Genomic DNA, 15,042 nt, shown 5'->3' on the forward strand with positions numbered 1-15,042 from the left:
ATAGGAATCAATCAGAGGAAGTTAGAAAGGATTGAAAAGAGAGATTAGATAAGCAATTCACAATGAAACAATGGGAGGATATATTTATAGCTCCCAAATATGCAACAAAGTATAGAATATTTCAGATTATTTTGCTTGGAATTGTTTGCATAGGTATTTTTGTACTCCAATCAGGTTCCAAAGAATTGTTCCTCAGACATTACTCAGGTAGCTGGCAAATGTTGGAGATGTGATTGGGAAGAAAGAGATAATTGGGAAGATATTTCGGGGAGTGTAATGAGTTGGCAAAATTTAAAAATTCCCTGCAGATTACTCTGTCAGAAATACTGGATGAACTGTGATCCAAAATTGGAATGGCGTAGACATAGCAAGGCCTTGCTGAGTTTAATTCTGGTGGCTGTCAAAAAACAATTACTAGAAAATGGAAATCAAAGTCCAAATCAACCATACTAGAAGTAGTGACTATAGTAACAGAGAAGAAAATAACTGGAAGTGGGATCTTCATGCCCATGGGTGGGGACCTCAGTCACACTGCTGCCTTCTGGAGGCACATGCACTTCAGATTCCACAACACCCTCCCATCCAAGGGATGGAGAATAAAAAAAGAATTGTGTGAACGATACATGCAGAATAATGTTTTGTGGAGGAATGAGGTTTATCACAAGGCAGAAATTTGATTGACAATGACTGTATAGAAGATTATATGTGAGATAATTTTTGCAACTTAAAATATGTCAATATAGTTTGTTTCCATTTATATAAATGAATGATTGTCTCTGTCATAAGTGATAATTCAATAAAGATGTTTCTTGTTTAAAAAAATATTGGATGCCTAGAAAGAATTTGACATTAATTTGACATTTGTATTTTATATGGTCACACAGGTCTTCATAGATGCTTATATGACTTAACTGATTAAGCCAGGCAAAGACAAAATTTGTTGAGTTAAATAATTCATTAATAAGATATCTATTTGTATGTAGTATGGAAAATGATGAAACAAGAGGCAGTCTGTTAAGGAAAACAACCTGACCATATCAAAAACTGTAGATGTGGAAAAAACAAGTGACATTATTAGTATACAGTTAAAGGAATTAAGTGAGGAAAATGATATGTGAAAGATAATGGGCCGGATTCACGAAGGCTTGCACGGAGTGTAAGAGACGTGCAACACTCCATGCAAGCCTTGCGATCCAGGAACAGCCCTAAACTCCGTGTAAGAGACCAGCTAAAACGTCTCTTACACGGACTGGGCGTGGACAAGCTAAATACCTCACTTGCATTAGAAAGGTATGCAAATGAGGTATATTAGCGATCCACGAAGCAGAAACCAGTCCGTGTAGGAGACGTTTTAGCTGCAGAAATGTACTCAGTTGACAACTGAGTACATTTCTGCAAAATCCACAACGGAGCGATGTCAGCTCCCAAAAGGTTGCATATGAATCAGGCAGCATGCCAATGGCCAAATATGTGGCCATTGGCAAGATAACCCGATGGAAAAATATTAAAAATATATTTTTTTTTTTTCGGCAATCGCCGATGTTTAAACCCAGCGCAGCCCAGCAAAGCGGGCTGCGCTGTATAGAAGCATAAAAGAAGGGTATAAACCCACAAATGTGGGATTCATGTAATACATGGAATGACAATGCAGGGACCAGCAGACCAAAACCAACATGGCCACCGTGTAGTGGTTGCTAAGGGGGGAAGCTGAGTCTAAGACATGTAACTAAGCATTAGTAGGCAATCTTATGTAAATGAGGGTTAGGATACTGAATACCACAGTCACATAGCAAATGAGCATGGCCTGAGTAGTGTAAGAGATACAAAAGGGGGAGGAATAGAGTAGGAGATAGGTGACATCACTGGGGGGAATGGTAGAAAGAAACGCAGTTCATTGGAGGCCAGTGTAACATTACAGATGACAGGCACAGATCATGGAAAGAGGTGTGCCACTACATAAGTCATGGAAAGACAAGAAATGGAAGGTGTACACTGTTACCTACACTAAAGTTTCTTGCTGGCCGTGCATGCGCACGTGTGCGCGCAATGAACCGCGAGTAAGGCAGTGTGCGCGCGTGTAAGACAGTCTGAGTATGTTGGAGGCTGTTGGCAGACGTGTAACAGTGTTTGCGCGGGTGTACGCGTGTTTAAACCTGAATAAGTAGATCCATAACCGTGTAAGCACATGTGCGCGCGTTTAAGCCACTGTGAGCGTGTTTCAGATAGTATGCAAGTTGCTCCCCCCTGAGGAAACAGAAAGGAAAAAGGAAGCAACAGAATTAATAGGAAGCTAGCAGGGATAACTGCTGAAGCTAGCAGTTGAAAATAATTAGAAGCAGGCAATTACACAGGCAAAGTAGTAGCCCAGCCCAGCACTTAAAACACTGCAAACAATAGTGCAGGATGTTGTCATTAAGAGACACTGCAAAACAGGAGTAAGCTAATAGAAGTGAAAACTGAAAATGCTGAACTTAGAGCAGAAATGCTAGGGGCTGCCATAGCTGTCTTAATGATACATAGGCAACTTGCTGAGGGTGGTGACAATGCAGATGGTGCCAGACAACCCACAGTGAGGAGATGGAGGAGAGTGTACAGGCCCAGGGTCACCTACCACGTGTTACATGAGCTGGAGATAGTAGAGCGCTATAGAGTGGACAGAGAGCTCCTGCATTAGATTGTTGAGCTGTGCAGGCCACGCCTCACACACAGAACCAACAGAGGGGAACCCATCCCAGTGGAAACCAAGGTATGTGTTGGCCTAAGAATACTAGCAACAGGTACCTTCCAGAGACCAACTGGCGATATGATGGGGATATCACAGGCATCAGCCTCCAGGGTACTACACCAGTTCCTGGATGCCATGTCAGCACATGTCGGTGATCATGTATATTTCCCCAATGCCCGTGAGGTATTGGCCAGCAATATGCGTCTCTTCCAGCAAATAGCGGAATACCCTGAGGTACTGGGTGCTATAGACTGCACGCCCATATGCATCAAAGCACCAACAGGAGAGCGGGGTAGGGCCTACATAAACCACAAGGGCTTCCCCTCCATCAACTGCCAGGTCGTGTGTGATGCCCAGGGCATAATAATGAATGTGTGTGCTGGCTGCCCTGGGAGTTATCACGATTCCCACATCTGGCATTTGACGCAGCTGTACCAGACATTTGCCAATGGAGACATCCCACATGGACACCTAGTGGGGGATGCAGGTTATGCACTGGAGCCGTGGCTGATGACACCCATCAGAAACACACACACACCTGAACAGGAACGCCATAATGAGGCACACGCACAAACACGTAATGTGATAGAGCGTGTGTTTGGGCTGCTGAAGTCACGGTTCTGGTGTCTGGACACATCTGGTGGAGCCTTGCAGTACACACCAACTACATGTACCCAAATTGTCATGGTATGTGCTATACTACATAATATGATCTTGCGAAAACAGCTGCAGCAGGACCAGCATAGGGCCGGGCCAAACAGCCCCCCACCATTGCCAAGGCCAGCACAGGCAGAGCGTGACTCGGAGGAGGAACAACCTGAGCCTGTCCCAGTAAGCAGAAGGAGGCGTGCCCAGTATGCCCTGGCCTTGGCAAAGAGGCAACACATAGCACATACTTGGCTCAGTAGGAACCTTGGGAATGACACCCCTCTCTGACTCACTCATATAGTAACAGGGATGCCTAACATGACACAACCTGCTCTCAAACATGTACAGGGAAGTGTAATATGCGCATCCGACAGAGGCAGCCCTGCTGCACCACCTGAGGCATGAATGCTATGTGTCAAGTAATGTAACACCAAGTACTATATGCACACCTGAGGACCCTGACTAACATCCTATCCTGACCAAGCATCATGCCACAACATGACAACGAGATGATCAAGTGCAACAATTGACTGAAGTATCGCAGTTAGTCAAAGGGGACCCAATGTGTGCCAGTCTGGGATGACATGCTGAGCATGACATGATGCACCACCCGCTAGGACTGGCGTGCACCTATCAGTGCAGGCCATATGGATACTGGCAAAGGCTGTCATCACCCACAGTGTGCCCTGAATAGGTAAGGCTCAAAAGACAAACCTATCTCCATAGGTACCAGAAGGGATAAGAATAAGATAATGGATAAGTCGAAACAGCAAGATGCATGCAGTCCGGACTCACCCAGTATGGAGAATGTTGATAACTGTGCTGTAACAGAACACTGAGGCAAGGCCCACAACAGCACCCTAACACTACCAGGTTACACCTCATACTGTGCTGTACAGCCACAAAACTTGGAACAAGCTACAAAAGGAGGGTGACTAGCAAGAATTGTCAAGGATAACCACACCCCCATGTCGGTACCACAACAAAAAGCAGCATGGACTAGCCATGCTCAAGTAACAGTGGCTAAAACTGCCCCCCAGTTCATAGCCTGCTACAGACTACTGTCCCAACACCAGGAACTGCATCTGGCCTATGCTGGAATACATGAATATATCAAGTCCTCCAACCCACATTATATTGGTTGACTGCAAATACCCAGACATAGACTTGGAACATTATACTAGCTCCAACAGTGTCGGACAAAGGTTCATAGAATCCACAAACCAAAAGGCCCAGGAACAACGTACCACTCCCATAAGAGGGGTAAGCATACCGGATGTGATAATCAGCAACATGGGTACTGGATGTCAAGATGAGAAGTGTATTGCTCACTGGTAAAACCAGACCATAGAGTAATCACACTGGATATACAAAACCTGACCACAGTCCCTGGCCTGGAAACCACAGTGGAAAACATGTGTTAAGCAATACCTGCACTCCTCCAAACTGATGTGGAATCCATTAAAGATCCCGTGCAGGTGCAAAATATGGGCCACACCTCAGAACCTGTAATACAGCCATTCCATGAACACTGCCAGGAATGCTTGGATTATGCAGTCCTAAATTAAAACAAGACACAGTGCCTAAATCTGGCATGGTGGACACCAGCCATAACCAAAACATGCAAGAGAACGAGGAAGCTACTACATGATAGAGCAAACACAGACAATGAAGTAAGCACAGATCGGTAGTATGGCAATAACATCTGTCCACACATGCAATCCACTAAGGCCAGCCACAACAAGTGGAATCTGTGAATCCCGAGGCAATGTCACACCTGGCCCAAGTACACAGACAACCCCCAACTCCACCCAAGAAATACAAAAATATGTGAGAGATGCAACCATCCATCCAAACTGGAGGCTGAGCTCCCTCAACTCAGTACTCCCAAAACAAGTCAGTAGGAGAAGGTAACCACACACACCACAAACACAGTCCCACATAGACCTACCACAACTGCAAACCAAACACATAAACACAGACAAACATTCCCAGAGGTACAAATTACAAACACAGCACACCAACAGAGGCCTCTAAAGCAGACACCCAATCAAACAGCCCGCAAACATAGCAAATGCAACACATAGCACACAAAGCTGGTGTGCCAAACAGTCACAGGCCAGAAGGAGAAACAACATGCCTGATACAGTTGTAATAGGTGACTCCATAGTCAGACACACTGCTGTCCTGCACACCAGACTGAACAAGGGAAAGGGTACAGTAAGCTGCCCGTAGGCTGCCACAATATGCCACATAACAGAAGTATGTAGGTCACTCCAAAGCAAGTAGAAATATGATGCAGTCATAGTCCATGCTGGTGTGAATGACCTGAGATGTACCACCCTAGACTACAGGAAAAGAGACATAGATGAGCTATCTGATTATGTAGTCCAGGCCGGTATGACACTCACCGTTCGCAGCATCCTACCCTTAACAACAGTAATGCCACAGTACAAACACGAACTGATCAGTCATAGCAAGTGGCACACTTACTGGTGTTATTCCAAGGGGATGCAATATCTGTCTGCCTGGGATGTCATGCTTGACAAGCCACGCAGCTGTCCTTGGGATGGCCTGCACCTGTTACCCCTGGGCGTCTGAATATTGGATAAGGCATTTGCCACCTCCATAGAGCCTTTCGTAGGCAAGGCAGAAAAGACTGACCTACCACCCTACAAAACATAAGTGGGAAGAAACATAAGGGAAATGCTGACCAATGCCAGATGTGTACACCCCAATATGCATGCCCCCGAGGCCATCCCCAGAATGGAGAACATCGATGTCTGTGCAGTGACAGAATCCTGCTGCAAGCCTCCTGACAGCACACCAGCACTACCAGGTTATACCACGTATCATGTGTCATGGCCCCAAACCCTGGAATGAAACATAAAAGGAGGGTGAGTATCCATAGTCAGCACAGACACCCATACGTCCAGGTAACTGACAATGCACAAGGCATTTGAGTACACACATGTGCAACTAACTGTAGGCAAGACTGCTGTGCAGTCTGTAGCATGCTACAGACCGCACTCTCACACACAATAACCCCACCCAGCCATCCTGAAGACAATGGACAGTATGAATGTCCCACCAAATAACAAACAAGGTACCACAAAGTACCACATAGGTGGTAAACCAGTATGTATAGAAAGAGGAACCAGGGACCTAGGGACACACGTGGACAGTAACCTGTTATGTGACACCCACATTGCCAATGTGGCTAGGAAGACTGTCTACATTTGACACTGTAGCAGGAAAGGAGTCACATCTATGGCAACAGAGGTCATTGTGCCCCTATACCTTTCTCCAATCACACCCATAATCCAGTACAATGCCTCATATGGGATGTATCTTACCTGACACCTGCAGCAGTTAGAAAGACCTGAAAGGTACCTCACCAATAGGATAAAGGGTCACAAATATATGTCATATGCTGCCTGGCTGTAGACACCCCAGCTGAATCCAGTCACATACGGCCTACACAGAGGCATTGCATGCCTGTTGTAGGAGGCCATGCCCAACGCCAGAGTAATGGACATGCCCCACCCTAGAGAACACAAATCCACTGGAGCTGTGAGAGGGAGAGATGTCAACCTCAACTAATAATGAAATAGGATGTGCTGGTGGGACAGATACATAATCCAGAGGCTCCCCACACCCTGGACCAGAATTCCATTCCATGTTAGGCAGAGCCCCTCACTGACACTCTTCAACAGGAATCTCGCCAAGTGGATGGATGATTGTAGAGTTACACTGGGGGTCTTCACTGTGTCATGTCCAGACAGAGGCACAGCCAAGCAAAACATAAATGGCCATAATATGCACATAGCAAGGGGTGTCAAAAGCCACACACACTCTGGCTAGGCTAACAAATGCCCAGGGTGGATAGCCTAGTATGACCCTATGAACCTATGAAGATACAAATTGTACAGGACGCTAAGGATAATCCCAAGGCTTTCACAACTGATGGTAGTAACCATGTTGGGAATTCACAGATATGTCCTGAATCACACAAATACCACAAACACACACACATACTGCCAACATACATCCTGACAGGTGCAGTGCAAACCCCCCAATGCAGAATATCTATCCCAGCAGACTGCTGGCCCCCTGACATTGCAGATGCTGAGGTAACAGCCAACATCTACAAAGCAAAACACACAGCAGCAATGGTATGAGATGTTGTCCTGGGCTTAGTGCAACATGGACACCAAGATGAATGGAATGCAAAACCACACTACTGCTCAAAGTCAGCCTTACCACAGAATATGTACCCAAAGAGCAGTGTACAACAACAGTGGTCCTTCTCAACAAAGGTGTTGCCTGAATGGATACTGAACAGTACTACCCCAGAATCCTGAGAAGCTTGGTTTGCACAGCTGTGGAAAGGATCAGCATGTACCACAGACATAAAGATATTGGGGACCTACTGACACCAGACCCAACCCAGTGTGGCCCACCCAAGTGCAGATCCTGCCCCTAACCATGTTTGACTCAATTGAAACAGCCATTAAGGTCATTGATGAGGGCAATGTGCTCCACACAGTGTATCTGGACCTTGCAAAGGCTTCTATATAATACCCTACGTGTTCATTATAGATAGGCTCACCAGCTTAAATATAAACCCACATGTCAGTAGAGGGGTTGCAAACCAGACCAAGGACAGAACAGACATGGTCAGACATGCTGCAGCCATGTCAGACTACAAACCAGATATAACTGGCATCCCACAAGGCTTTGTCCTGGGATCTCCCCCGTCTTGTATATATGTCCCATAGGCACAGGCAAACATGGAAGGACCATGTCCGAACATGGTTGCAGAGGACTACAAACTGCTCACCACATATGATCCACCAGCTGACACAAGCATCCCACAAAAGGGCCACATAGAAACAGAAAACTGGTGCCATAGCCATGTCAGCAAGCTAAGTGCAGAAACGTGTATAGTTAACCCCCGTGGATATACAGTAAGTGCCCACCAATTACCACATATGTGTTAACCCATTATGTAGTTAACATGTAATGAGAGACCTGGGGACACAAGGTGATAGATAGCCTGCATTGGACAAACATGTGCTGTAGTGTTTACAGGAACATACCATATACCCACCTAATCATGAAGGCTGTCAGATCTAGAAAAGGGGAGGTCATTGCGGCTCTGCAGTCATCCATCATCAGCGGTACAATTGACTACAATCGCCCCTGTGGGATGTACCTCAGCAGACACCTCCATCAACTGTAAAGTCCCCAACAGTACCTCATCAGGAGTATCAAACAGCTTGCCCAGATGCCATGTGTTGCCTGTGTTGCTGGCATCAATAAACATGCTGCACCTTGCACAATCTGAATGGCAGTGAGCTATGCACATGAGAGACCTGAACCCCAGCACTGACTTACATAGGACAAGCTGTACTGCGTGCACCATAACACAGAAGCCACCCCAACACAGGCTACCCATAGAGTCACATATCAATCTATCTCAATAGGAATCCAGATGAGTGGGTGGGAGATGGTAGATTTAACCTGGGTACCACTGTCATGTCACAGGTAGACAGAGGCACAGTATACTAACCATGACATATGTCATGGCAAACTCCACTTACAATGTGTGTTGAAGGACAAACATACTCTCCAACTAGCATTACACATGGACTAGGGCACATCACTAGTGTTTGCAAATGTACACCTATGTTGTGGAATACACTACCAATGTCGGACAAGCCTGGTGTAAGTAGTTCATATCTGAACAGAATGCAACATGGTCAGATGTACACAACTGGCCCGTAACCAGGCTGTTGTGCCCACTATCGAAATGTAAAGCAGTGATAGCAGTAAAGCCTAGGATACTGCCCACCACAGTCAAAGTACTACCAGTACACTATACAGTACTACAGTGTTAGGTCAGTGTGAAAGGATGTTGACAGCTGTATGCAAAGTACCTCATGCAAACACTGCAGGCACAGTATAACCCTGTTGTGTTCACACACAAAGCAGTTGTACCGTAACTACACAACATGACACACAACACACAACCATAAACGGGTGATAGTTGTTGAAGTTCACACCCATCCACAAATGTGGTGGGCTGCAGAGTCCAACATATGGAATGCTCACACTGGGCATGCTCACACACATTGACAACATGCCATGGGAAGGCTGAACTGGGCATGCTCACACACAGGCCAAATTTCGGTGTAGCAGTTGGACACACATAGCTGGTATTGTTATGTTGTAATCCAGGAACCAACCACATTATAGCAGTCTGCCCAGTGCACACAGCTAGATGACTACAGAGACATACGTGATATAGTGGATCCCTCCCACATGCAAACATCTGCCACAGATGCACAAGTTGTTCATACAAACAGGGAATGTTATGGCAATAAAGATGTGCAAACAGTCTATCAGCAACAAATAATGTGCATTTGACAATTAAACATATGGGTGTAGAGGTCAACACTAGGCCGTTTGCCCTAGGGAATGACAGCTTAGCCAGAGTGTGCTTGGTGTCTGCCTCCCCACAAGATGCACAAGCCCCTTTCTAAACACAGATGATGTCAGCACCCTATAAGTACAGAAGGAGGAAAGAAACTTCCCAGTAATCGGAATAGCGCGCTCCGCTAATGTGTCCGTTTCAAGTGTCATAACCTAGTTAGGCAGGGGTTTCAAATCCTGCAAATGCTCAGTGTGTGTGTGTGTGTGTGTGTGTGTGTGTGTGTGTGTGAGTTGGGTTGTTGTGTGTGTAAGTCTGCGGGAGAGAAATGTCCCTTTTGGCAAATAGGAAAACACACTACAGGATGTACATTCCCTTTCTAAACACCGATGACATCAGCACCCAATAAGTACAGCAGGAGAAAAGAAACCTCCCAGTAATGCGAATAGCGCGCTTTGCTAATGCATCCGTCTCAAGTGTCATAACATAGTTAAGTAGGGGTTTGAATCCTGTGAATGGCAAGTGTGTGTGCTTGTCTGAGGGGTGTTTGTGTGTGTAAGGGAAATGTCCCTTTTGGCAAATAGGACAACACACTACAGGATGCACATTCCCTTTCTAAACACCGATGACATCAGCACTCAATAAGTACAGCAGGAGAAAAGAAACCTCCCAGTCATGTGAATAGCGTGCTCTGCTAATGCATCCGTCTCAAGTGTCATAACATAGTTAGGTAGGGGTTTGAATCCTGTGAATGGCAAGTGTGTGTGCTTGTCTGAGGGGTGTTTGCGTGTGTGAGGGAAATGTCCCTTTTGGCAAATAGGACAACACACTACAGGATGCACATTCCCTTTCTAAACACCGATGACATCAGCACCCAATAAGTACAGCAGGAGAAAAGAAACCTCCCAGTAATGCGAATAGCGCGCTCTGCTAATGCATCCGTCTCAAGTGTCATAACATAATTAGATAGGGGTTTGAATCCTGTGAATGGCAAGTGTGTGTGCTTGTTTAAGGGGTGTTTGTGTGTGTGAGGAAAATGTCCCTTTTGGCAAATAGGACAACACACTACAGGATGCACATTCCCCTTCTAAACACCGATGACATCAGCACCCAATAAGTACAGCAGGAGAAAAGAAACCTCCCACTAATGTGAATAGCGCGCTCTGCTAATGCGTCTGTCTCCAGTGTCATAACATAATTAGGTAGAGGTTTGAATCCTGTGAATTAGCAAGTGTGTGTGCTTGACTGAGGGGTGTTTGTGTGTGTGAGGGAAATGTCCCTTTTGGCAAATAGGACAACACACTACAGGATGCACATTCCCTTTCTAAACACCAATGACATCAGCACCCAATAAGTACAGCAGGAGAAAAGAAACCTCCCAGTCAATGCGAATAGCGCGCTCTGCTAATGCATCCGTCTCAAGTGTCATAACATAATTAAGTAGGGGTTTGAATCCTGTGAATGGCAAGTGTGTGTGCTTGTCTGAGGGGTGTTTGTGTGTGTGAGGGAAATGTCCCTTTTGGCAAATAGGACAACACACTACAGGATGCACATTCCCCTTCTAAACACCGATGACATCAGCACCCAATAAGTACAGCAGGAGAAAAGAACCCTCCCAGTAATGCGAATAGCGCACTCTACTAATGCATCCATCTCAAGTGTCATAACATAGTTAGGTAGGGGTTTGAATCCTGTGAATGGCAAGTGTGTGTGTTTGTCTGAGGGGTGTTTGTGTGTGTGAGGGAAATGTCCCTTTTGGCAAATAGGACAACACACTACAGGATGCACATTCCCTTTCTAAACACCGATGACATCAGCACCCAATAAGTACAGCAGGAGAAAAGAAACCTCCCAGTAATGCGAATAGCGTCCTCTGCTAATGCGTCCGTCTCAAGTGTCATAACATAGTTAGGCAGGGGTTTGAATCCTGTGAATGGCAAGTGTGTGTGTTTGTCTGAGGGGGGTAGTGTGTGAGGAGAAGGTCCCTTTTGTCAACTATGTGAACAGACTACAGGATGCACATTCCCCTTTCTAAACACTGTTCAGCAGAAGGCCATGGTTCTGGCATAAGTTGTCTGTTGCTATGATGCCCCTTTGGAGGATGCTTGTGTCAGCTGAAGAGGTGATTATGGTGGCCTGTTTGCAGTCATCTGCATATTTGGACAGCCACAGTCCGTCCGTGTTGGCCTGTACCTCCAAGAAATATATACCAAACAAGAGGGTCCCAGGACTGAGCCTTGTGGGACACAACCCGTAACTGTTGTGGGGTCTGGCATGGCTCCAGCAATGCTAACCATGTGGTATCTGTCTTTGAGCCACTGTGCAATCCATCTAGTGACATAGGGCCTTATATTCCAGCTGGTGACCTTCTCTAGAATGCCCAAGTGGGGTATTGTTGTGAAGGCGTCTGCAAGGTCCAGGTAGGCTGTGTGAACCACCTTCCCCTCATCAATGGCCTTGGTGACTGTTTCAAAGAAATCAACCGGGTTAAACCCAGTAGTGCTGGTGTGCTCTCAGTAGCCCTGAACCAGGCATCTGTAACTGCACAGATATCGATGTTTTCCATGCCAAGGAGTGTTTTGGGTGCACCTATCTGGAGGTGCAGATATCTGGCATTGGGTAGCATTGCTCTTAGTTTTGTATCCCTTGTGATACCTATGAAGGTGGGTTTGTCATCTGAGCCCTGCCTAACATAGGCACTATGGGGGTAGCAAGAGCCTTTGCCAATATCTGAATGACCAATGCAAATTGTACACATGCTCATAGGATGCAGGTGTCAAGGAATATGCTGCGTGGCCAGTATAGTCCTCCAGCATGGGTCCTCTGAAGTAATTCACCCCAGTCTACACAAGTGTAGAGTCTGCATGTGCTAAACACAGTTTGTGTGCAGTGACAACCTTGCCTGGGGTGGAGATGGGATATGGATGTCCAGGGAAAGGTGGACATGGGCAGCTATCAACAATGGTGGTCTACCTCCGGTGTGGAACAGTGGGTACCCACGTTGCAGATGGACAGGTGCAATATGTATTAACCCATGTGGCTGTGGTGTGTGGTACTGCCATAGCACATGGACCCTCAAATTGGAGTGGTGGTAGGGTATAGTGGTAGAGGCCTGAGTAGGTCACACACACAATATGCCTGTACCTGATGTTAACAACTGGAACGGTGTATGTGAATACCTGCATATCCTGGCACTGTTCCCAGGGAAGCTAGGTGTGTGTCCCGGATGTGGGTGTGGTGTGCTGGACTGGTAGTGTTGTGTGTTACAGGTCCTGTGGTCCCAAAGCATGGTATGGAACATAACCTGCCAGTGCGATGTGCACACCTGACCCTGATGTAGGTGGCTGCAAATGCATATACATGCTATCCCCCACCTGACAGGTTGTACGACAACCACAGACCTCTGTGGAAATGAAGATGTCAGCACCCTAGAAATACTACGGGTGGAGAACAGATGCCCAGTAATTCGGATAGTGCGCTCTGCTAATGTGTCGCTCTCAAGTGTCATAATATAGTTAGGTAGGGGTTCGAATCCTGCAAATGCTCAGTGTGTGTGTATGTGTGTGGGTGAGTGGGGTTTGTGTGTGTGAAAGGCTGTGAGAGGGAAATGTTCCTTTAGCCAACTGGGAGAACACACTACAGGATACACACGCCCCTTTCTTAACACAGATGATGTCAGCATCCTATAAGTACAGCAGGAGAAGAGAAGCCTCCCAGTAATGCGAATAGCGCGCTCTGCTACTGCATCCGTCACATGTGTCATAACATAGTTAGGTAGTGGTTTGAATCCTGCAGATGCCAAGTGTGTGTGTTTGGAGGGGGGGATGATTGTGTGTGTGCAGATATGTATGGGGGAAATGTTCCTTTCGACAAATGGGAGAACACACTACAGGATGCACACGCCCCTGTCTTAACACAGATGATGTCAGCACCGTATAGGTACAGCAGGAGAAGGGAAGCCTCCCAGTAATGCGAATAGCATGCTCTGCTAATGTGTTCCCCCTGTGTATCGTAATGTAATTAGGTAGGAATTTGAAACCTGTTAATACATGTGTGTGTGTGCATGTCCGTATGAAAGACATGTTAGTTTTGGCAATCAGGTGATCACACTACCTGATGCACATTACCCTTTCAAAGTACTGATGTTGTCAGCACCCTCTAAGTATATCCAGAGACGAGGAACTATCTAGTAAACTGAACAGTGCGCTTTGCTAATGCGTCCCTCCCACGTGTCATGACATAGGTAGGTAGGGGAATGAATCCTGCATAGGGCACATTTGCATGTGTGTGGGGGTAGTAGGGTGTGTGTAAATGCAAGTGTGAGGGAACAGATCCTTTGGGCAAATAATACTATACACCAGATGCTGCATACCCCACCAGTAAACACAGGGGATGTCACCACACTATCAGCACAGCCAGACAGGGCTAGTTGGCTAGTAATGCCAATAGTGTGCTCTGCTACTGTGTCTATTGCCATTGTCAGAGTACAGATAGGTATGTTTGGGTAACCCACAACTATCAAGTGTGGTTGTGTCACACAGTATGACCTTGTGCGGGTGTGTGTACATACCAATGCATGCCATTGCCTAAACCAGCAATGGCATTGCACACATGATGTATGTGTGTGACACATACACAGAAATACCTGTGACCTGCAGTAGTCACCATGTCTGACACATGCTTTGTGTGGATAAATGGTATTAGCAATGTATACCAATATGACTGTGTCTCCTGCTGTGCAGGGTCCGCACGTGGTATGTCCCTAGACAGTGTGGGTGTCTATGGTGAAAGACCTAGAGCAGGGGATACACATCTGGTCTGGCCCATATAGTGTACATGTAGTCAATGTACAGGTGCTGTATGTTCCCACCTGTTGTGGTAGTGGTAACATGTCATTCCACTGCATTTCGGTGACCACATGCTGTGAACCCGTCAACTAGAGTGTTGTAGCTACAGCAATGCTCACACACAATGTTCGGCTGGATGCAGTATGGCCTTATAAACACAGTTCATGGGACTGTCATATTGCCGCTGTTGTTATGGAGGATGGGTGGTCTTCCTGTGTATGTGAGGGTTGTGTGTGCCATGCTATGAACCAGATGGCATTCTGACACACTGTCAGCTGCACCTGAGTAGGCCCTGATGGTTTGTGCTGTGCCAACAACCTGGAGGTGTGTGTATCTGTGTTGACTCGGGATACCACACCCCTATCCATGTGTGTTACTTGTGTAGG

The sequence above is a fragment of the Protopterus annectens genome, chromosome 10.part0, assembly GCF_019279795.1.
Source record: "Protopterus annectens isolate FY-2018-M chromosome 10.part0, PAN1.0, whole genome shotgun sequence".
Lineage (NCBI taxonomy): Eukaryota > Metazoa > Chordata > Ceratodontiformes > Protopteridae > Protopterus > Protopterus annectens.